Here is a 22,535-nt window from a genome sequence, read left to right as displayed (position 1 = left end):
TCTCTGGAAAAATTGCCTATACAGCTTTCTTTTTCCCATAGGTATTTGGCATCTGTGGGCTTCAGAAATCTAACTCATTTTCCTTTCATGCTAAAAGAAACCCCCAGTTAGGAAGATCAGTCTGTTAGACAGAGACATACACATACTTTTCTATGTCAAACAATGTACGTCAAAGCCAAATATGAAAACCTTTTAAATACAAGACTATTTCATCTTGCTAATGCTGGGCAGCCATCATTTAGTACCAATAAATTCCAAGTTAAAAAGATTTATTTGTAAACAATCACTACAACAGGGAGAAAAGTTTCCATTTTAAGAACTGTCTGCAGAATTATGGGAGTATCATACAACCTCATACAGTATGCCTTTGGAGTGAGCATAGATTTTCATGTGGTTTTAAAATTGGAATCTTTCAAAAGTTTAAGAACAGCCTGGTTTCCAATGCTGCTGCAGAATAATAGAGTTTTAAACTGGAGAAAAAGAGGTAATACCTATGGTTAAGGTTGACTCCAAGGTCCAAACACAAGTACTTAGACAATAGCACTCTGGATCTTTAACAGTTCAGGGCTGACTTTTTTGCTGCTGAGCTTGCTGATGCTCTGAGAACTTGTCAGCTTAGCCAAGAAGACTGAGTAGGAAATGGTACGGGAAGAAGGGACAGCGCTGGTGTACCCGTTGTTTTCACGGCAGTACCGGATAGCTTAGTAATTTTGTACCTTTAACAAAAGCCAAATAATCTCTGAAACAATAAAAGATTCCAGTTTCAAAATGGTGCCACAAAAAAATGCTTTCTAAAAAAGTATGGCATCTCAGTTGGTTGTATAGCTTTCATAAAGTAATGACACCATCTTTAAATACAGATGCCCCCAATTGCCTATTTTTCTCTCAGTGATTTGTTTCTTTGCAAGGTGTGGGAGGGTTGATTATGGGTTTTAGAAGGTCCCCAACTACCGAAAAATAATTGTGAAAGCATAAAAATAATAGAAGAAACTCACATGGATAGATGGGCTAGCTGACGGGCCAGGATGTAACTCTCACAAGACCTTCAGTTCTCATTGTTCTCAGATGCCACAATGACTCTGACTGGGGAAAATGAGAACTGGAGCCCCAGTTGTCCCATACAAGTTTTGAGTTCGATTGATTGGAATTAAGCAATTAATATGTTCTTATTGGAGAAAATATGTACAGGAAAAAAAAAACACGCTGAAGGTTGCGTCATTCCATGGAAGTCTTCCACTTGGTTCCATTTGAACAGCAGGCATTTTACAAAGCCTAGACCTGGGTAGTTAAGTTTGCCTAAAGCTTATATACTCTGTCTGCTTGAATGTATACAGATTTGGATACATATTTTACCATGTATTCTCTTAGTTGTCTTTCCAGATATCTAAAGGTGTCTAGACTGTGTACATGCAAGTGTGTACAGACATGCTTCAATCCACACATATACACACACATATATACTGTAATCTGTTACAATAAATAAATTACAAATCACCTTTTGACCTGTATGTGGTACTTTTACGATGTACATTGCTTTCATGATTATTTATTGTAACATGGAAAACCAAAGTGCAGGAATATAAAACAACAAAAGCATCCCACCATCCTCCTCATGTCTACTTGAGATGACTTTCATCTGGGCACACCCAAGAGAAACTCAGCTTGTAAAGGGACTTTGCTGTCATGTAACCGTCTGTGTTCTAGTGACACCTGTGCTGGGTGGCTTCATTTGAATAGCTTTATTCCGGATCTCTCATAACTAAAGCTAAATCCAAAGACCTGAAAAAGGACAAAAAAGGAAAAAAAAGGAAAAACTAGCAACACAAAGCTCAAACCAGTGGGAGAAAGTGGGCTCTGCTTTCCAGGGTTAAGACAGTGGCAATGTGGTTTGGGGAAAGCCACATTAGCTAGTAGGGAGTGGTGATTTCTTTTCTCATGCTTGTCACGACTAGAATGGTCTTTAATGTGAGAGAGCCTTAGAGGCTATACTTTTCTCCTTTCATTTTATTTAGACTATTGAAAGAGAGTCTACATTTGGTCTATTGAAAAATGAAGGTTAACTCCCACCCCCCATCCCACCACCTCCCAAAAACCTATTTGATTCTTCTAATAATGACCCAATAAGCTAAGTACCATTACTGTAATTAATTTATTTCAATTAGTTTCTAGTACACAATATATAGGATTGGGGGTAATTATGTAATCATCTTTCCTTAGTTTGATTTTTACTCTTTGTTCTTATTTATCAAAATCTAGAGCAGTGGTGCATCCGAGGTGCAAAGCCCTATTTAGAAAAATCTTGAAGTTTAGTTTGCTTTGTAAAACAATGAAATTCTGTTACAGATAGGGAAGAAATACTGGTTACAAAAAAAAAGAATTTGGGTTATTTTTCCTTCTTGAATAAACGTTTAAAATAATGTAATGATTATTAAATTATTTAATTTAAGTTCACAGCCCTACCTGGTACCAGGCGAACTTCACCTCTTAATTATTGGGGCCCTCAGAGCCTTTATATTGTAACTTATTTATTTAACTTATTTAGCATCCATGAAAGATGCATTGTATAGTTGATATTTTTATTTAAAACAACAGAGAGCACTACAGTTTGTTTGTTATCAGGACAACAGCAAATTTTGTGGACAAGCAATGACTATTCAACCTGAACCCTGCTTCAGAAAACATGAGCTTCACACCCTGTGTCACCAGCCTGGATTTCGGGGCTTCAATACAGAAACTGGAAAAAGAAGTTTTAAAAAAAAATCATAAACCAAAAAAGAGAAAAACTCTGACACGTAGCTGCTTCCAAGAATGAACTCTGTGTGTGTGTGTGTAAAGCAACAAGACAAAAAAGGAAAAAAACAAAAAAAAGCATAAAAAAAGAAAAAAAAAGGAAAAAACTTTCTATTTCTAGTGAGAACCAAAGAAGGCTACCTCACTGACTTTTTCCATTTGTAATTTTAATCGTGTTGATGACACCAAAGATACCAAAGATTTCTTTCTCTGTGCGGTCTGCATTTTGCTTGTGCTCTTTTATCATTTGAACTCTTCTCTCTGCCATATGGTATGTACAGCCACAGCTCAGATACCCCAAAGAAATAGTTGTCTATGCGACGGCGGCTGCTAATTTGGAAAGGGATATTTTCTGTGATTCTCACACATTTGGCTGTCTCCTTCGCACATTCAGGATGCACGTTTCCAATGCTGCTGTAACTGGATTTGCTCAAATTCTGATTTCAAATGGGTAAAGAAGACTGGTTGGAAATGGCCTTCAGTCCTAGCCAGGACCTCTGTCCCTGATCTGGAGCTATCATTGGAGCTTTCCAAATTCTGGACCACAAAAACTAAACCTCAGGTGGGCGAGTTGGAAGGGGCCTTAGGATAAGTATTTAGCTCCCTATGGCTTGGAGGCTTGCAATAGTCACCCAAGTCAATTATCCCAAGTCAAAGCCTTCCACCCCACCCCCAAGCCTCATGACTGCACCTTCATGCTCTGCCAGCTGGGCATGAGATCAGTCACATGATAGTCAGTAGGAAAGTGGTAATCCTTGAGCAATGAGCAGTGATGAGGGCTTATCACTGTTTCTATCACAGGAATAATCACAAGCACTTTCAATATCCATGAGGTTCTATTTCCAGAGTCATATATCTGATCAGTTACTTAGTAAGGTGGCCATCCTTGAAATATTAAGGCTCACTCAGGACGCTCTGCCCTGGGAAGAAGACATTGATCCAAACAGTGTGATTGTTTTTGAACCTCTCCATTACAAAGTGTTGCATAAATAAGCTTTAAATTCAGTGGGTGGAGAAATTTTACTCTTGGCCCATTGAGTTTAATTATTCTGAGTATTTTTAAGTCTATTTACCAAGAGAGAGAACTTGACTGCCATTTGCCATTATAACATTTCAGCCATATAGCTTTTTTCCTTTTCCTTTTTTCACTTGAGGGTGTTTACATTTCACTTCTGAGTCAACTCTGTACCAGAAGTTTAAGCCTTACATTGTTTGATGCGGAAGGGTTATTCATTCTAAATGAAAAAATAAATGACCCCAAAATGTCAGAGGAATGGCTATCCCAGTTTAAAAATAATGGTTACTTAAAGTTGCTTCTCTCTTTTTTTCTTACAAAATTAATTGGTCCTAAGTTTCTTTAGATCCCATTAAGTGATTAAATCACTGTTATGATCATTCATCAAAATGACTTTACATTAGCCAGTGAGTCTTTTTTTAGCTTTGGAACAAATGGGGTTTAGACATATGTGACTACCCATTTCTAGACTAATATAGCTCTTATTGAGTACTAGTCATTTTTGATTTCACATAATTTATCTTTGAGCTTTGTCTGTAATTTTATTAGCACAAATTATACAAAGGAATTTCATTGTACTATTTACATAGATGAATGTAATATACTGTGATCAAACTCACCCCCTCTATATGGCTGTTGTCTCTGAGCTTTTTAAGGGAGCATTTAGACAAAAACAAAGCTAAGCAAAACCCAGTCAGTTCATCAGTGCATACATACATCAAGAGTGTAGCTAGGAAAGAAATGTACAAGGTAGTATAATAAGCTGTAAGAAACACTCAAATTTTGTGAACTACTCAAAAATTGTGAAAAATCCAGCCCATCCAAATAAGCTCAAAGCTCCAAGACAGAGCTGTAAGGCCTTCCAAGCAGCAAATTGGTTCCATTTCCTTCCCAAATTCTTATTAGAAATAGATTTCTCAAAATACCTGGGAAATGACAAAGATAATGTAATTCATGAAGCATCAGAGTGCCCCCTGTGAGCTATCCTCCTCAGCCTTCCTCCCACAAAACCCTTACAAAGCAGAACCTGCAAAATGGCAGCCTGAACACAGAAAACACCCCAATTGGCAGACCCCTCCTCAGCAATCCCCCCTCAGCCTCATGCTTCACTTGCAAAGTGTGACATAAACCACGGGACGAGTGCCTTGCTTGAACCAAAGCAACGATTTAGCCAGTCTGGACCTCTCTGTGCTTTTTTTAAATCCTTCCTGTGAATACCTCAGCTTCCACTGGGCCTCCATCCAGTAAATTGGTGGTCTTACTGTACTGTGGTGCTTTGCAATGCAACCCTGCAAAGAACAAGATTTGTACTAATACCAAAGGTTCTTTCTCTGTGTCTCTTCCTCCTGCCTCTCCCCTTCTTCCCCCTTTTCTATTCTTCATGGTTCCAAAGCTTTAATATGAACCTGGGCATGTTGGCAATGCAGACCGCGCTATTCCTTACCGAATTTTCTCAGATATACCTCATAGATAATAGTGTTAGAGTAATGTTATTATAGCGTATGTAATAAATTATTCACTGTTTCTTTTGGTAACTGTGATTTCAAAAAAACAAAAAAATGGAAAAAAAAAGCTTTATACGTTTTAGGTTGTGCTTTTGTAATAGATAAAAAGGTGCGCTTAAAAAAATGTTCTTTTTTTTTTTTCCTCTTCCCTCCCCCATTTGGATTTTATTTATTCTGGATTGGGGAAAGTTGCAGAATGAGCCCAAAGTTTACAGTTTCATATTTTGCTGAAGAAACAATCTGTGTTCATTTGCTCTGTTGAGAAAGAATAATAATTATTAATTATTTTCTACATTTGTGCTACTTGGTCTGAGCAATTAATTGTTCTGTGTTAACAGTGTAGTATTATAATTAGCAACTGCCAATCAGTGCTATAATTTTATGCATGAAGCTAAAAATTTAGCAGTGTGATGCATTGTGGTCTTAATAGCAACACTTTTCATTTTGAATAGCTCTTCCCCCTTTGGTTCAATGGACATTATTTATGCATGGGCACCTATTGTTTGTTAGCTGTCGTGGAACAGTTGTGTGTACATTAAACTGTGAAGAGTGTGCACAGTTCATCCTCACACAGTGGTAATATTGGTTTTACTGGGAGATGTCTCACCTCGAAAATACCCTTACATCCATTGGGATTTCAAACCAAGTGAGATTGAATCGGGTTCAAATTTTATAATGAGAAAGGTCATTCCAAGTTTGAGCTAGCCAACTTGCATTCTACAAATTGGAATCATCAGAACCCAGATCTATCACTGTATCCAAGAGGGATTTGAAAAATGAACATTGAAAAGCAACCCACCTGTGATTTTTGTTAAAATTTTTTTCTAGTAAAATGAGTTCTTTTGGCTTTATGTTCACACCCTCAAATCTAACTGGCCATGCTACTTCATCTAGCACGCTAGTCCTCTTGTGTGTCTGCTTAAGACTCGCTAATTTTTGATACTGGGTGTTTTCTTTGAGTATTTTATTGTCAGATAAGTCCCCAGTAGAAACTCAAATAACATCAATATCAACAATTCATTCTGGCATTTAAAAAATCCACTCTTATGGACATCCCCACCCAATGAACTCTTCCAGTGATTGGGCAAAAATACACAGTCATTTCCCCAAATGTCACCTATTGGGGTTCTGTCATATTTTGTCTTGCCTGGAGACTGAGATGATTCCAGCTTACTCTGGACCTGCCTCCCAATGTTACCCCTGGTTTCTAAAAGGGAGCAGAAGACAAAGTTCTGAAACCCGTGTTGCTTCCAAGTACCCAAGTATTTGAGGTTTTTATATCTCAAAAAGAGTTATGATAGATTGGGAAAACATACTATTATATTTTGGGTTCTGGAATTTCCATACGTATTTCCAAAACTGATATGTTTGACATAAAGCCAAAACAACAGCCAAACATGCTTTGTTTTTAATAGGAGAGTGCAAACAGGGAGACAATGGTGGTTACCCAGCAGTCTGCAATGGAAAATACTGGAAATCACCAGACTGTAGAGCATTCGTAGTTTCTGTCAATGAGAAAATATTGGGAAAATGCTTTCATTAGTAATATGAAGAAACATTTTCATTTGGCCTTATAAAGTAGATTGTGATAATGAAGGCTTTGTAATATAGACTTTTTATTTTTCCTTTTATTAATCTGCCAAAGATGGGGATAGATAGAGAATTTTTAAATCGGCTTTTGTAAGACGGTTTGATGATTGTAATGGTGTTTAATCTTCCAGAAAGCTTTATGTGTTCTTCCGCAATAAATCAAAGTGATACTGTTTCAGTAAATCCTCCTCACACTCAAAAAACCACAAACTGTTCCTCTTGATGCAGATGTTGTAGGATCTACAAAGTTCAAGTGCATTTTGCCATCCAAAGAAAAAGAGGGGTGTCTGAGACACATGTATGCCTAACCCCTTATATCACAGGCAATGCAGGGGCTCTGGCTCACTAGGATTTGCCAAGAACATTCGTCTTATGGAATTTGAGGTATATTTTGTTATGCCATTATATGTCCTTTTTTTTTGGTTTTTAACTTTGTGGAAAGTGATATGTTGAATCAAGTGTAAGCTGAAGTTTTCCGGACAACTGAAGTAGCTACATTGTGAATGTTATTTTGTTATTAAAGGGTTTTTACTCAACTGCTTTGTGCCAGTGAATGTCCTTTTACTTGGAGACACCACTATGAAATGACCTCAGTTTGGCTTAGTGTTCTTTCCTCCCCTCATTGGGTATACATGGGTCTGGCCTGGGAAATATATGGAAAGTGTTCTGGGCTGGAAGGTAGATTGAGGACTAGGAAACCATCTCCATTTCTCTCAACTTTAAAGCAGGCTGGGCCCAATCTCTCTATCCTCAGTCTTTTGGGATCCTAACACTTTTTTGAAATCCTTTCACAAGCACCTGCCAACATTAAGGCTGACCCTAATTCATTTAGAGAAAGAAAGGAAAAGAAAATGGCAACCTCAAGTCATCTGTGACTAGCCAAGGCAATCGTCATCGGTCTGGTTGTCTCTTCCTGAGCTGTCCCTGAAGGAGTTCATCTTGACTATCTTGATTCCCACAGTGAAGCCCTTGACCCAGAGAGGGAGGCTCTTCCATAGCAGAAGTCTCCTTTCTAGCTGTTCTCTGCGTACTAGCTAACCATCCCATCTGTAACTTTCAGAGAACACAATTTGAAAAGCAAGGGAAGATGAGGAGTAGAGTTTCCTAATGTGTTACTTCTAGTTATGCCTTAGCTTTCCAATTCTTGGATCTGGAAACACGCAAGAGAGTAAAGGAGGCCCACTGTCTCTCTGTGCCTTGCTCCCATCCCAGTGGGCCATACGTGTTTCCCATGCTGATGATGGGACTTAAAGACAGACCGAGCCACAGTTGTGTGCCCGCCAAGAACCTGGCCAGCAGTGTCTACTTTATTTCTGCTTGAAAGTCCTATTCAAAAAGTTGTAGAACTTGGTGGGTTTTTTTCCCTCCCATACTCCTTACTTTGGCTTACTATGTAGGATACAGGGCTTTTTTCCATATTATGTCAGAAAGCCTGCTACTTCAGAAAAAAAGGTGAAGTAGCTGAAGACCACCTACCTATAAAACAGGTGATCCTATTATTAACTGTATTTTTTTTTGTCTTTTCTTTTTTGGTACTGGAGATAGAACCCAGGACGTTGCACTTGCTAGGCAAGCGCTTTGCCACTGAGCTACATCCCAGCCCAGGTGATGCTATTATTAACAAATACTTAGGTAAAGGTAAATACAATTTCCTTCCTGAACTCCTGGTTTGTGTTACATGATACCAAATGGTGCCAGCAGATTTCTCACCTTGATAGGTCGTAAAATATCTAACACTTCTGAAGTTCTGAGTCAAGAACACAAACTTCCCACTTGACAAACCAGTAAAGAGCTTCTGAAATCTGGAGAGAAAAATGGAAGCTATAAAGGCATAAGCTAGGTGCTATGCCGAAATCTTAGGTTTTCCCTCAATCCAAGATGACTCCACAAAGCTAGGATGTCAAAGAATTTCATGGCCAAAGGATAATTAGAAATTGGCCAGTGTTCTAATGACTTCTCTTCTTCCTTGGCTTTTTTTCAAAGTAAGTTTCCCCTGACTGCAGAGGAAGACAGTAGCCATTCTTATGTTTTCATTCTTCCTACCTGAATATTTCTACCCAAATTAATGCTTTATTAGCGCAGGCACTATAGATTGTTTCTGGATCAACAAATTCATACAAGACAAACTGTCTTCCCACCGAAGTGAATAAAAAGTTCGAGTATCTTCTTTAATCAAGTTTTGTTCTTCTGATCCAAGTTAGTCTTGGCTATTGTCTCCCATTTTATTTTGGATGTTAATATCACCATATAATTTTGCATGCTGGCTTTGGGGGGGGGGGCTTTAATACTTTCTTCTAGACCATTGACTGCTTTACGGTAAAGAGGACTGTAACGAAAAAAGGGAAGAGGTAAAAAGAATTTGCCCCGCTCTGCTTAAAGTTACAAAATGGAAAAGAGATCCATTAACCCATGGAGAAATTGCTGTAGAAGGTCTCCCTGTCAAAGACTATACTCTGCCTTCTGCCTTTTAGACAGCATTTCCAGAAATCCAGCCCTTTAGTTACAACCCACATGTCTGGCCCACCTCTTGCAATTTCTTTGCTTGTTACAGATATTATCTCTGAGAAAAATAATAGAGGGGGAGTTATTTTCACCTAGTCCCCCTGACTTACTTAAAAAACCACACTTAAAATTTGTACTCTTTGGGGGAAAAAAGAAAACCCACACACATTCTTTATCTTTTCTCCTTGCGTTATATCTCCAAAACCCTATTATGACCCAGATTTTGCACCACCTCAAATGTGTTGAGTCTGACTGTGCAGAAAGATGTTTCCAGAGATGGCCAACAGGGTACATGTTCAGTGGCTGCCCTGAAGTCTGGATGGGGATGAGGGCAACTCTTCATTGACCAGGAGATGCTCTCCCCTTGATAAGTTCCTAGTCCTTTTTGGTTGAAAGATTCCTTTGAATGTTAGTTGCATTTTCCAGTTGGCTCATTTCCCACCCTAATGTTTCCTCTGCAACGTTGCTTACGCTGGATTCTTTCTATTTTTATTCCTATCACTAAATGGTAGTGCTGTAAATTCCGCAATTAATGTCAAATAAACTGCTTTAATTCTTGGACCCATGGTTCAGTTGTCTTCTTTCTTTTTTGATAGAACTAAGCACTCTTCCTTCTGTTGCAATCCACTGCGATTTCATAGAGAACAACAGTGCCGATCTGCATACTGAGAGGGCAGCTTCTCTTCCTGGCAGGCTGTAAGGCACATTTTTATTACCAATCAATCTATCATCCTTGTCATCAGTCACAAAAGATTAGGGAAGCTTCACAAATTACCTCATTCTTAGCCTGTTACAACTTTAGATATCTCCTATCCTTCTCTTATCCTTATATAGATTCTATATGCCATCACGTGGCAAATCTGAAGGGGAGTCATGTCATTGTCACCCCATGGAAAAAACAATCACAAACAACAGGGGTCTGGCATGATCAAGGAGAGGGGTGAACCAATGGAGAGAGGAAAGTTGGGAAGATGCATCATAATATTCACCATATATAAGTGAAAAATGGAACCAGGTAATGAGGGAATTGGTGGGATTGGAGGAGATGGGGGAGAACAATGGAAGGGGTGACATTGACCAGGATGTTGAACTGAAACTTGTGTGTTTGGCTACTTAAAGATTACTTAAAATGGAAAATGATTAGACAAGTTGAAGCAAGAAGGCTTCCTATGCCATCTAGACTCTGCCCAAAATTAGGTAAGTGGCTTTTGAACAAGTCGTGTAAATGCTCTAAGCTTCAGTTTCTGCAACTGTACAAAGTTATGGTGAGAATAAATCATGCTCAAAGTTCTTTCCATCTTCTTTATTTATTAAACATTTTTGAACACTATATTTTTGTATAAAGCTTATATTGCCTTATTATTTTCTGTAAGCTAATAAGCTTAAGAGTCATTCAGTTCACTTCTAACTTACATATCCTCAAACTTCATATGAGTCTCAAGTTAACCTCTGATCCAACCCACCTGTAACTCAACCCACAAAGCACTAAGCCCCTTTGTCTAGGTTAGTGGTATTCAATTCTGGCTGCAGATGAGAATAATCCAGAGAACTTTGAAAATAGACTGATTGTAAGCTCATCCTAAACCCATTCATCTGCTTCAACAGGACTGAGTCTTGAACACTGGTGTAGCGGTTTGTGCTGCATGACAAACTACTCTGAAACTTAGTGGCTTAAGAGAATAACCATGTACTCAACCCCATAAAGATGTATAAATATTTATTCTATATCTATTAAAATTCCAAAACAAGTAATTTTATTTTTTTCCAAATTTTTATTGTGATTAAGTGGTTACATAATTTCCCAAATTTCACAGTATTGTGGGATAGTGATGCTTAGTTAAACTCACAAACATTCTAACTTTCATGGGGCAAATTGTCTATCGTGGTCTATAACATTTATGAGTTCTATGAGTTTTGCAATACAGTTATTTCTTCCATATTGGGTGATATATACATTTCATTTGTTTTGCATAGCATCAGCTGTTCCCTCTTTCCCACTCGTTCCCTCCCTCCCATCGCTGCCATTGTGTTGCTTAGTTCATTTTGGTCAATGTCCAGTGCAGCTGATGGGTCCTGCTGGTGTATGCAAGACAAGTAATTTTAAAACAGTAAAAGAACGGCCATGGTTATGGTTCACCATCAGTTTGAGTCAGTCCCAATTGAGTGGCTACCCTGGACCTAGCTGGACTCACTCATGCGCCTGCCATGGGCAATTTGGTGGGCTGTGAGCTGGCTAGATTACAATGGCCTTAGTTTGGACAACTAAGCTCTTCTGGTTTTCATCTCCCAGCAGGCTGGGCTAGGCAGGGCAGGGTTTTACGTTTCAAAGGACGTACACAGAATTCCCTTGATACTCAACCAAAGTCCAGCCCACATTCACAAGGAAGAAGTAAAAACTCCACTTCTTTTTTTCCCATTTTGTCAGTCATGGGGCTTGAACTCAAGGCCTGGACACACTGTACCTGAGCTCTTCAGCTCAAGGCTAGCACTCTACCACTTGGAGCCACAGCACCACTTCCAGTTTTCTGGTGGTGGATTGGAGATCAGAGTCTCACTGACTTTACTGCTTGGACTGGCTTTGAACAGCAATCCTTAGATGTCAGTCTCCTGAGCAGCTAAAACACAGGTGTGAGCCACCGGCATCCAGCTGAAACTCCACTTTTTAATGGGAGAAGCTACAAGATTACATTGTCAAAAGTAGAGCTAAAGACCACAGCCATATTTCTTACTCTGTTTTCTTCTTCGCTAAAAGGCACAATCCATATTTGTAAAGCTTTCCTAGAGATTCTAATGTTCAGCCCAATTTGAAAATGCAACCATAAATCTTGATTTTCCCCGTGTTTTCTACAACCTCATTTTTTTAAATTTTTAATTTTTTTTTGTCAAGGTGATCTACAGAGGAATTTCAGTAACATAAGTAAGATAATGAGTACATTTCTTTCTTTGGGGGGGGAAGGTCCGGTCGTGGGGCCTGAACTCTGGGCCTGGACGCAGTCCCTCAGCTCTTCAGCTCAAGGCTAGCGCTCTACCACTTGAGCCATAGCACCACTTCCGGCTTTTTTCTTTTTGCTTATGTGGTGCTGAGGAATCGAACCCAGGGCCTCTGGCTTGCATGGCAAGCACTCTACCACTGAGCCATCTTCCCAGCCCATGAGTACATTTCTTGGCAACCTTGTTCCCCTTCCCTCGAGTTTCTTCTACTTTCCCTCCCTTCCCCCAGGTTATACAGATCATTTCCAACATATTGTCTTTTTTTTTTTTTTTTTTTTTTTTTTTTTTTTTTTTTTTTTTTCGGGTCCGGTCTTGGGGCCTGAACTCTGGCCTGGGCGCTGTCCCTCAGCTCTTCAGCTCAAGGCTAGCGCTCTACCACTTGAGCCACAGCGCCACTTCCGGCTTTTTTCTTTTTGCTTAATGTGGTGCTAAGGAATCGAACCCAGGGCCTCAGGCATGCAAGGCAAGCACTCTACCACTGAGCCACCTTCCCAGCCCCCATATTGTCTTTTGTATATCGCTGTTGCATTAATACAACCTCAATTTTTTTGGTAGTTACTAGCGTTTGAATTCTGGGCCTCATGCTTGCTAAGCAGGTGCTCTTCCACTTCAGCCACACCTCCACCTTTTTTATATTCGTTATTTTTTAAGAGCAGTCCCACTATATTCTTGAGCTGATATGGACTGTGATTCTCCTATTTGCATTTCTCTGAATAGCTGAAATGACAGATCTATGCTTAGCCATTGTGCTTCCTCTGTAGCTGGTAGAACAGGCATGTGCCACCATACCAAGCCGTCAGTTGAGATGAAGTCTTAACAACCTTTTTATTTTGGATCGGCTGGCCTTGAACCATGGCTTCCTAATCTCTACCTCCCAAACAGTGAGAATTACAGGCTCAAGGCACAATGCCTGGTCGTGCGACCCCCAACTCTCACATTTGTCAACTCTTTCAGATGCTTCCATTGTATAGCATGGACTCATTTTACTCAACAAAAACAAAAACAACTTACAACTTGGAAACTTACAGCACAGGAATCATTCATAGGCTGAGTCATGGGTCCTATTCACATCCAATGGTGATGTGTTACTGTGGTATGGGCAGACTCGTCCTAGAATTTTGACTGCTCCACATGAGATGCAAGAATGAAGGAAATCCCAGCTGGGCCCTCTTCATCTAGCTTCCTTTTGCTCCTTCCCTGTGCATTACCAGTAATGATGCCTGAAGGAGGAAGTGATGAATTTAATGGCTAGATGTCAGAGATCCTGAAGAAGGAAGACCTGTGAAGTCGATTTCTGCATCTTATCTTCACATCATATTTCTCGGTAGGTCCAGTGAGGAAATAAGATGAAAAAGAAACTTACAGTAAAAAAAAATCCCAAGCCAGGCAATGGAGGCTCATGACTGTAATGTTAACTACTCAGGAGGTTGAGACCTGAGGGTTTTGGTTCAAAGCCAGCCCAGACAGGAAAGTCTGTGAGACTCTTATCTCCAATTAACCACCAGAAAACTGGAAGAGGCACTGTGACTCAAAGTGGTAGAGTGCTAGCCTTGAACAGAAGAGCTCAGGGACAGCACCCAGGCCCCTAAGTTCAAGCCTCATGACTACCACAAACAAAATAAATCCCAGTCCTCTCAATATTGCCACTTAATTATGCATGTAACTTTGGGCAATCCCATGTAAAAGCTCTCTGAAGTTTCTTACTTATAAGCTGTATGCTTTCTTCACAGGGCTGCTCTGTGGAGCAGAGCTACAGAATGCTGTAATGATGTCACACATTAAGCCCTGTTTCCATGCAGCAGTAAGCAGAACACTGTTATTGTATCACAAACCAGGCCAGAAGTCTGAAATCCAGACCTGGTAGGGCCAGGTTCCCACTGAAAGTACTAAGGAAGAATGCTTGTGTCGGTCATGGAGCCTGAACTCTGGACCTGAGTGCTGTCCCTCAGCTCTTCAGCTCAAGGCTAGCACTCTACCACTTGAGCCACAGCACCACTTCCAGCTTTTTCTGCTTATGTGGAGCTGAGGAATTGAACCCAGGGCCTCATTCATGCAAGGCAAGCACTCTACCACTGGACCACCTTCCCAACCCAACTACCAGCAACTTTAACCATTCTTTATCCTATCGATGCATACCTTTAATTTCTATCTTCACTTCTGTTTTCAGAGTTCTCCCTTTCATAAGGACACACATCATGTTGGATAAGAGCTCACCCTACTCAGAATTATATTTGTAACAAGCTTATTTTCAAATAAAGACACATCCTTAAGTATTGGGAATTAGGTTCACCACACATGAATGTTCCTGAGTCTGAATTTGATGGCTAATTTGATTTGATGGCTAACGAATTTGCCATTTATAACTTTTATTCATTTTACATATTCTTATAATTTGTTCTTAAAAGTTTTAGAAGGAAAAAAGAGACCGAAGAAAAAGTAGAAGAGAAGGGGAAAGTAAGAAAAAAATGAAATAAAAATACTGTGCCATTTGTAATATTGTGGAGCCTGGAATTGGTGAGCAGATTTTGCACTTCTGGGACCTTTTTTACCAGGCCTACACCAAAAGTATTTGCACCTACAAAGCTGCCTTATTCTAATAAGGCCCAAGATCACCCATGGATCCAATGCCATGATATTACAATGGTATTACAATTTAAGCTACCTAATATCTAAGGTGGATTTTATAAGCAATAGGAAGTTAAGTGGAGTCATGATGTAGACGTCTTATTTCTAGAACTGGCCTATTCTACAACTGGAGACATTCCTTTCCTAAGAAAAATTGTCCAATGTAAAATGATAATGTTCTCTTTGATCAGCTACCAGAGCAAGGTTAACTTCAGAACCATGGACAGCTCCCAAACTGTCTTTCCTTCCCACAATTGCTCAGGGCTGGTTATTATTGGTCCACTGCCTCCTCCGGGGCTGGGTTCCTGCCTGCTCAGCATTTTACTAGCAAGTCTAGCAGAGAGAAAAAGGGGGTCATGAGTGCTTGGTGGATTTGAATGACCCGCAGTCTCCTCCAGGAGGAGACAGGAGGCTCAATCAAGGTTCTTACTCTTCCATCGACTGCAGAGGGACAATTCATGCTTCATTGTAACAGTGGGGCAACTGGTCCCCCCACAGAGTAACAGCTGCATCTTCCAGACCACATCTAGCCATTATCCACTCTGGATGCTCAGACAGTTCTCTCTGGGACAGCTCCTTTCTAACAATGCAGGTCTGAAAATAAAGAATAACTGTACCTTCTCCATGCACAATGAGTTCAAGCCCCATGATTGACAAAAATAAATTAATTAATTAAAACAAAAAGCAGCATATCAAGTCCTTATCACATCCCGGAAGAATTCGTCAGATTTTTTTTTCCTCACCGGAGTAGATTATGTGGCCTGGTTGGCCAAGCTGAAAACAAATAGTAAGAGAAACAAATAGGAAGAGAGATCTGAGCTTCCACATCCCTCAAGATTTCCTTCACTGGTGAATTTGCTGCCATCCAGCAAGACATTCACAATGTCTTTCATTACTAAATTTCTGTTTTGTTTTGTTTTGGTTGGCCAAGGGGCTTGAACTGAACTCAGGGCCTGGGCACTATCCCTCAGCTGTTTTGCTCAATGCTAGCTCTCTACCACTTTGAGCCACAGCGCCACTTCTGGTTTCTGATAGTTAGTTGGAGATAAGAGTCTCACAGGGACTTTTCTGCAGAAGCTGGCTTTAAACCTCAGTCTTCCAGATCTTAGCAGACTGCATAGCTAGGATTACAGGTGTGAGCCACTGGCGCCCAGTTTGTATTTGTGGGATTTTTGTTTGTTTATTTGTTTTTGATACTGATACTGTGGCTTGAACTCAGAGACTTTTGCTCTCATCAGTTTTATCTACTCACATCTGGAGCTTTACCACTTGATTCCTGCCTCCAGTTCAAGCTTTTTGTTGGTTAATTGGACATATAGAGTTTCTCAGATTTGTCTTCCTGAGTTGTCTGCAAACTCTAATCCTCAGATCTCAGCCTCGGTAACTAGGATTAGAAGGATGAAGCACTGGTACCTGGCCTTCATCATTAAACTTTAAAAAAAATATTTTTATAACTTCAACTTGAAGGGTATTTTTCTCCCCCCAACCATTTCAGCATAAATCCAGAGAACAAGCTAGAGGCTCCAAAGCAGTGAGAGCTTAAACTCTTCTGAGAGGTGCTCCTGCTCAGCCGTGATTACTCATGCTTCTTTAGTCATCAGGCTTGCCCGCAGGACATGGGGATCAATAAAGCGATATAACCACAAATAACAGAAGCCTATCAGCGATATATGAGCAAAGAGTGTTTAAAGGCAACTTTTAAAGATGATTCAATAACATTCTATGCCAACATTGGCTTACTGCAATGTCCTAAAGCCCAAGTCCATCCCTACCAAGTTAGTCAGCCTGGACAATGATCCCTGACTGTCAGATGGGACTGAGAAGCCAGAAAGGACCTTTAGGGACAACAGTCAGGCTGCCCAGACCACAGGCAGGAAGGACAGTACACCACTAGTGGCAGTCCTTTTGAGGGCCCTATATCCCCAGAGATACATCAGGGCAAAATCTCCACAATAAATAGCTTCAGAGGGGAAAAAGAAAAAGAATTTTGCGAAAACCTCAAGCTGCTTGCTACTAAGTGTTCTCCCTCATTTTCACCAAAATCAGAGATCACCACTAGGATTCCCTTTACCATCCATTGCCACATGAATTTAGGTGAATCTAGATAATGGGGCCTAGTATAAATTATTTGCCATTTAAGTGCTATCATCATAATTACCATCATTGTTGTTAGATTCTGACAATATTACTAGGTAACAGAGGTGAGTAGCATGGAAACATTAAACCAATATACATGTAAAATAATAACAAAGCTATTGAGTGTAGGAACATGGTAAAGGGGGAATAAGGTCCATGAAGGGTCTTCAGTCATGGCTTAGACGGTACAGAAGAGCTCTTTAAGAAGATGCTAAGGTCATGTGGTGGGTCACAGTTATGTCTTAGACAAAAAAAAAATAGATATCTTCCTGTGAAATAACAAATAGGATCTTCTTTCTAGAAAATAGGAAAGGAAATCTCCCCTGCTTAGCTCTAGGTTAGCATGAGTCATAAAATGTGCTAGATGAGATTTGAAAGGTAAAATCAAAGCAGTATTTTTAAAATTTTACTTTTAATTTTTATTTATGTATTCATTTATATTTTTGTCAGTTGTGGAGCTTGAACTCTGGACCTGGGCACTGTCTCTGAGCTTTTCAGCTCAAGGCTTAGTGTTCTACCACTTTGCCCACAGCACCTCTTCTGGTTTTCTAGTGGTTAATTGGACATAAGAGTTTCACAGACTTTTCTACCCAGGCCAGCTTTCAATCGTGATCCTCAGATCTCAGCCTCCTGAGTAGCTAGGATTGCAGGCATGAGCCTCTGGCACCCAGCATAATTTTTTTTGTTTAAAGTACATTTTCTTGTATTGTAGAGGTAATATACAGAAGGATTATAGTTACATAAGCAATACAATGAGTATATTTATTTTTGAACCCATCACCCCTTCCCTCACACTCTCCCAATTTTTTCTTCCTGTCCTCACCCACAAGTTGTATAGTTCATTTTCCACATAGTGTTTAGTGAGTACCACTACTGCATTTGTTCACCCTTTGTCCCACTTTTCTGTGCCCCCCTTACTCTCCCAAAGACAAACTAACCAACACGACAAAAGGAAAAGACAACAAAAACAGCAGCAACAACAACAAAATCTTACTTCCATTTCCTTTTTTTTTGGTCAATTGTGGAGCTTGAACTCTAGGCCTGGGCGCTGTCCCTCAGCTCTTCAATTCAAGGCTAGTGCTCTACCACTTGAGCCACAGTGCCACTTTCAGTTTTCTGGTGGTTTATTGGAGATAGGAGTCTCACAGACTTTCCTGCCTGGGCTGGCTTTGAACCTCGATCCTCAGATCTCAGCTTCCTGAATAGCTAGGATTACAGACATGAGCCACCAGCACCTGGCTACTTCCATTTCTTGGAGTTCAGTTTGTAAAATATTATTTTATATGATCATATACACATAGCAATTGAGCCTTTGTGATCCTCTCCTAAGAATATCCCACTTTGTGATTGTCTAGAGACCTGTATAATGTTTTTTGTTGTTGTTTTTCTAACCATCCATTGTGTTTACTTGAAGATTTATAGGCACATTCTAGTTACCACAAATGAGGGAAACCATGCAGCCTATGTTAGCAAAGCAGTATTTTTATCCATTCATTTGCTAATGCTAGGAATGTTGGCTCAGGCACAGGTACCCAGCATTACTGCAGATCATTCCTGCCCCGGGCAGATGTGACACAGAGCTGCCTGGACCTGCTCAAGCTTCATTTCAGGGAGAACAGCCTTCTATTTAGAAAAAGTTATCTATCCTCTCACTACCTTTCCAACGGAGGCAATATCTTAGGGTCTCTAGAAAAATTCTTATTTCAGCATTTGGACCCAGCATTCCCTAAATAGGCCTTCACCCTCAACTCAGAGGAAAAAAACACAGTTATTAAATCAATAACACACACACACACACACACACACACACACACACACACACACACACAGAGTGTGTAATGTAGAGCAGGCCCTCAGCAAAATTCCAAAGCAGGCAGAAGTAATCTTTGACTCTCTTGCCTCTTCAGACCCTCTGGATCGATCCCTTTGCCCTCTGGATCCACTGAATCCTATGGCCCCCTCTTCCATCCTAAGTCAGTGTAAAATCACAGGATTGCCAACTGTGCTGAGGACAGGAAGGATGGAACAGAGATAGCAAACCCTCTCCAGGCTGAAACAGAAGCCAAGGAATGTAGGTTGGCTAAAGCAACGATTATTTGTCTATTTACCTGTCATTTCCTGAGAACTTTGAAAGTTTCCTACCTCTGTGCTTCCACCCTGTGGAAAGTCAGTCATCATTGAACAGTGAAGAATTGATTCTGCCTCTGGGTGTTTCTACTCAGCCAGCAGATCCAGGGGCAGCTTTAGATTTGCATTTCTATCACTCCCTCTCAGACCTGATGAAATAAGTTAACTTGTGCTTCCCAATTGCCCCATTCGTTTTCATAACACCTTTGGCTTCTTACAGTCCTAATCAAACTTCATTTTTGTAGATACCAGTCATTCCTTAGAAACTTGGGAAAGTTTCTGCTTTCTCCCTGTGTGAACTTTCAGAAAAAGGTTTATTTTCCCCTCTAGGCTTATTTTACTTAGCTGAAGTCATTGGAGACAGCATAAACTTTGCATTTTTATCCGACCTCTTTCAAATGTGCTAGCACTGCAGTTGAATTTCAATGATTTGCAATAGAGTATCAAAACTGCTGGTGCCCAGAGCTTTCCCTATGGTAACAGCACTTACCATCTATTTACTCCCCAGACATACTATTCACTTCTTTTTCCTCCCACAAATAATTAGGAGCATTCTCATTTAAGTCTAGCATTTATGTTAGCCACCAAAAAGAAACCAAGTTGAAGACAATTCACTGTCTTTCAGACGCTTGTAATCCAAATGGGAAATTCAAATGGGAGTAGAATACATATATTGTACTTAAATAACACAATGAAGTAATATGAGTGTATCTTAAACCAATTTTCTGGGATTTATACATACAGTCTAGGCAGAACAAAGCCTTCATTCCAACATTACTACTATGGCGTAAAATGTATTTGGATCCTTTGTAGGATTTACTCCAACACTAGTTAACAATCAGAAGAAAGCTGATACCAATGGCTTACACCTATAATCCTACCACTCAGGAAGTTGAAATATGAAGATCTCAGTTCAAAGCGGAGGCAGGAAAGCCCTTGAGACTCTTTCTCCAATTAACTACCAAATAAGCTAGAATTGGAGGTATGGCCCAAGAAGTAGAGCACTAACTTTGAGCAATAAAGCTAAAGGACAGTGACAAGGCCCTGAGTTCAAGCCCCACTACTGGCACACACACACACACACACACACACACACACACACACACACACACACACACACACACAGCTGAATAAAGAAATGGTAAGATAGAAATGGAAGGGATCTGCTGGGTTCCACAAAGAGGTATGGCTGGTAATCTTGGCAGGACAGTAATCAAAGGGGTGATGTAGATGACAGCAGATACCCAAGGGCTAGAGGAGTGATAAGGTTGAGGCATTGATGACTGAGAGTAAACTCCTACTTCACATATACTCCTGAGTATATGAGACTCTCAAAGAATATGCATATATGTGTATATTATATACATCTACATATGCATATTATTTCATACTAAAGGCTGGCATAGTATTAGCTATCTTATTGCATGGCACTCAATGATTGATCTGAGCTCAAGCATCTTATTTACAATATACATTGTAGATTCAATTGTGTCTCCCTAAACATCATGGTTTGAAGTCTTAACTCTAAATGTAACTGTATTTAAAGACAGAGATATTAAGAAGGTAACTAAGGTTAAAACTAAGACCATATAGGTGATCCCCAAATCAACAGGATTGGTATCCTTATAAGAAGAGGAAGAAACAGCGGGGTGAATACTCCAAAGAAAAGCCCAGAAGAGGGGATTGCAGGGCGGCCATCTGTGAGAGAAGACCCAGCCCACAGCCACCTGCAGGCATCTTGATCTTGACTTTTACTACCCAGAATTGTGAGAGAGAAAAATTCTGCTGTTTAAGAAAAGTAAAAACTCCAGGAGAATTCCCAAAACATACCTCCCTGCCTGGCAAGAGACAGAGATCGTGTGATGTCACACAATTTGCAGCTCCTGCCATCAGATATAAACAGCTCCTGAAGAACACTGAAGTATCTTCTAAAATTATTTTTCTGAATGACATCTCTAAGGGCCTAGATTTGTGAGGAGCAAGAGCAGCAAAGCAAGCTGGGAGGTGAGTAAGTGTGATTCTCTCTAGGGTCAAGGGGAGTCAGCTGTCATTCTTAAGCCCCAGTTCATGACAGCTAACTTTCCCATTGATTTTTTGCCTCTTCCTATCTGAGCTTGAAAATTGCTCCCATCACAAAACACTAAACTCATTTTTCTCGAGCTTCCCTGACCTAAGGGAAATTTTAAAAGGAGAAAGAAAGGAAGGAGAAGAAGACAAAAGAAGAGGGAAAAAAATCTCTGTCACAAGCAAGGAAGTGTCTGCTCCCTCCTAAGATTTACATAAGACCAAGATGACTGCATGTATAATGTTTGCCTTTTCCATTCAGGGTCTCAATGAGCTGATTTTCTGGCCATTCAAGGGCCCCGGATTATTTGATTGCAGGTAAGTCTATAAGCCCATTGTCCTATTCTCATATCTGTGTCACCACTCAACAGTGACTCCTGATATTCAGCAGGGAATTTTATGGAAGCCAACAAGTCTTCCTATCTCTGCCTTCAAGATTTTTCATGTCACTGCTCCCTTATCCCACCTATTCCCCACCCCTTCATCTCTTTCTCATATCTTGATCTCCCAACTGAGCTCATTCCCTTCACCTCTCCCTTCCCCTAAAACATTATCCATACTACAGCTAATATTAAAATGCTACAGTAAATGTCCCTCCCTTTGAAAGCCCCCAGCTTCCTCACTTGACTACAAAATAGAATCTCAGCACCATTCACTGGTGCTCAATGCCATTGAATGTGTCCCTTTCCTGCTTCCCAGCCTTTGGCCCTAGTTCTTTTTGTACCTGCTACTCCAAACACACATTGTAGCCTACATTTCCCTAAACATCTCATGCGTCTTCCACACTTAGTCCACTGTGTAGAACATCATTTTCTCCATCATCCACCTATTATAGGTTTATCAGTGAAAGCAAAAGGAATCTTTTCTGAGGAATCTGAGGAATCTTTGCTCAGAAATAATTTAAAATGCCAGGCACCGGTGGCTCATGCCTGTAATCCTAGCTACTCGGGAGACTGAGATCTGAGGAGCATAGTTCAAAGCCAGCCTGGGTAGGAAAGTCAATGAAACTTTTGTTTCCAATTAACCACCAGAAAACTGGAAGTGGAACTGTGGCTCAAATGGTAGAGTGCTCGCCTTGAGCTGAAGAGCTGTGGGACAGCACCCAGGCCCAGAGTTCAAGCCCTACAACCAACAACAACAACAAAAAAAAAAGATACAGACCTTTCTAACTTATAAGAAGAAGAACAGTA

The sequence above is a fragment of the Dipodomys merriami genome, unplaced genomic scaffold (assembly GCF_024711535.1).
Source record: "Dipodomys merriami isolate MVZ:Mamm:240054 unplaced genomic scaffold, mDipMer1.0.p SCAF_2, whole genome shotgun sequence".
Lineage (NCBI taxonomy): Eukaryota > Metazoa > Chordata > Mammalia > Rodentia > Heteromyidae > Dipodomys > Dipodomys merriami.
Note: the sequence above shows the minus strand (reverse complement) of the source record.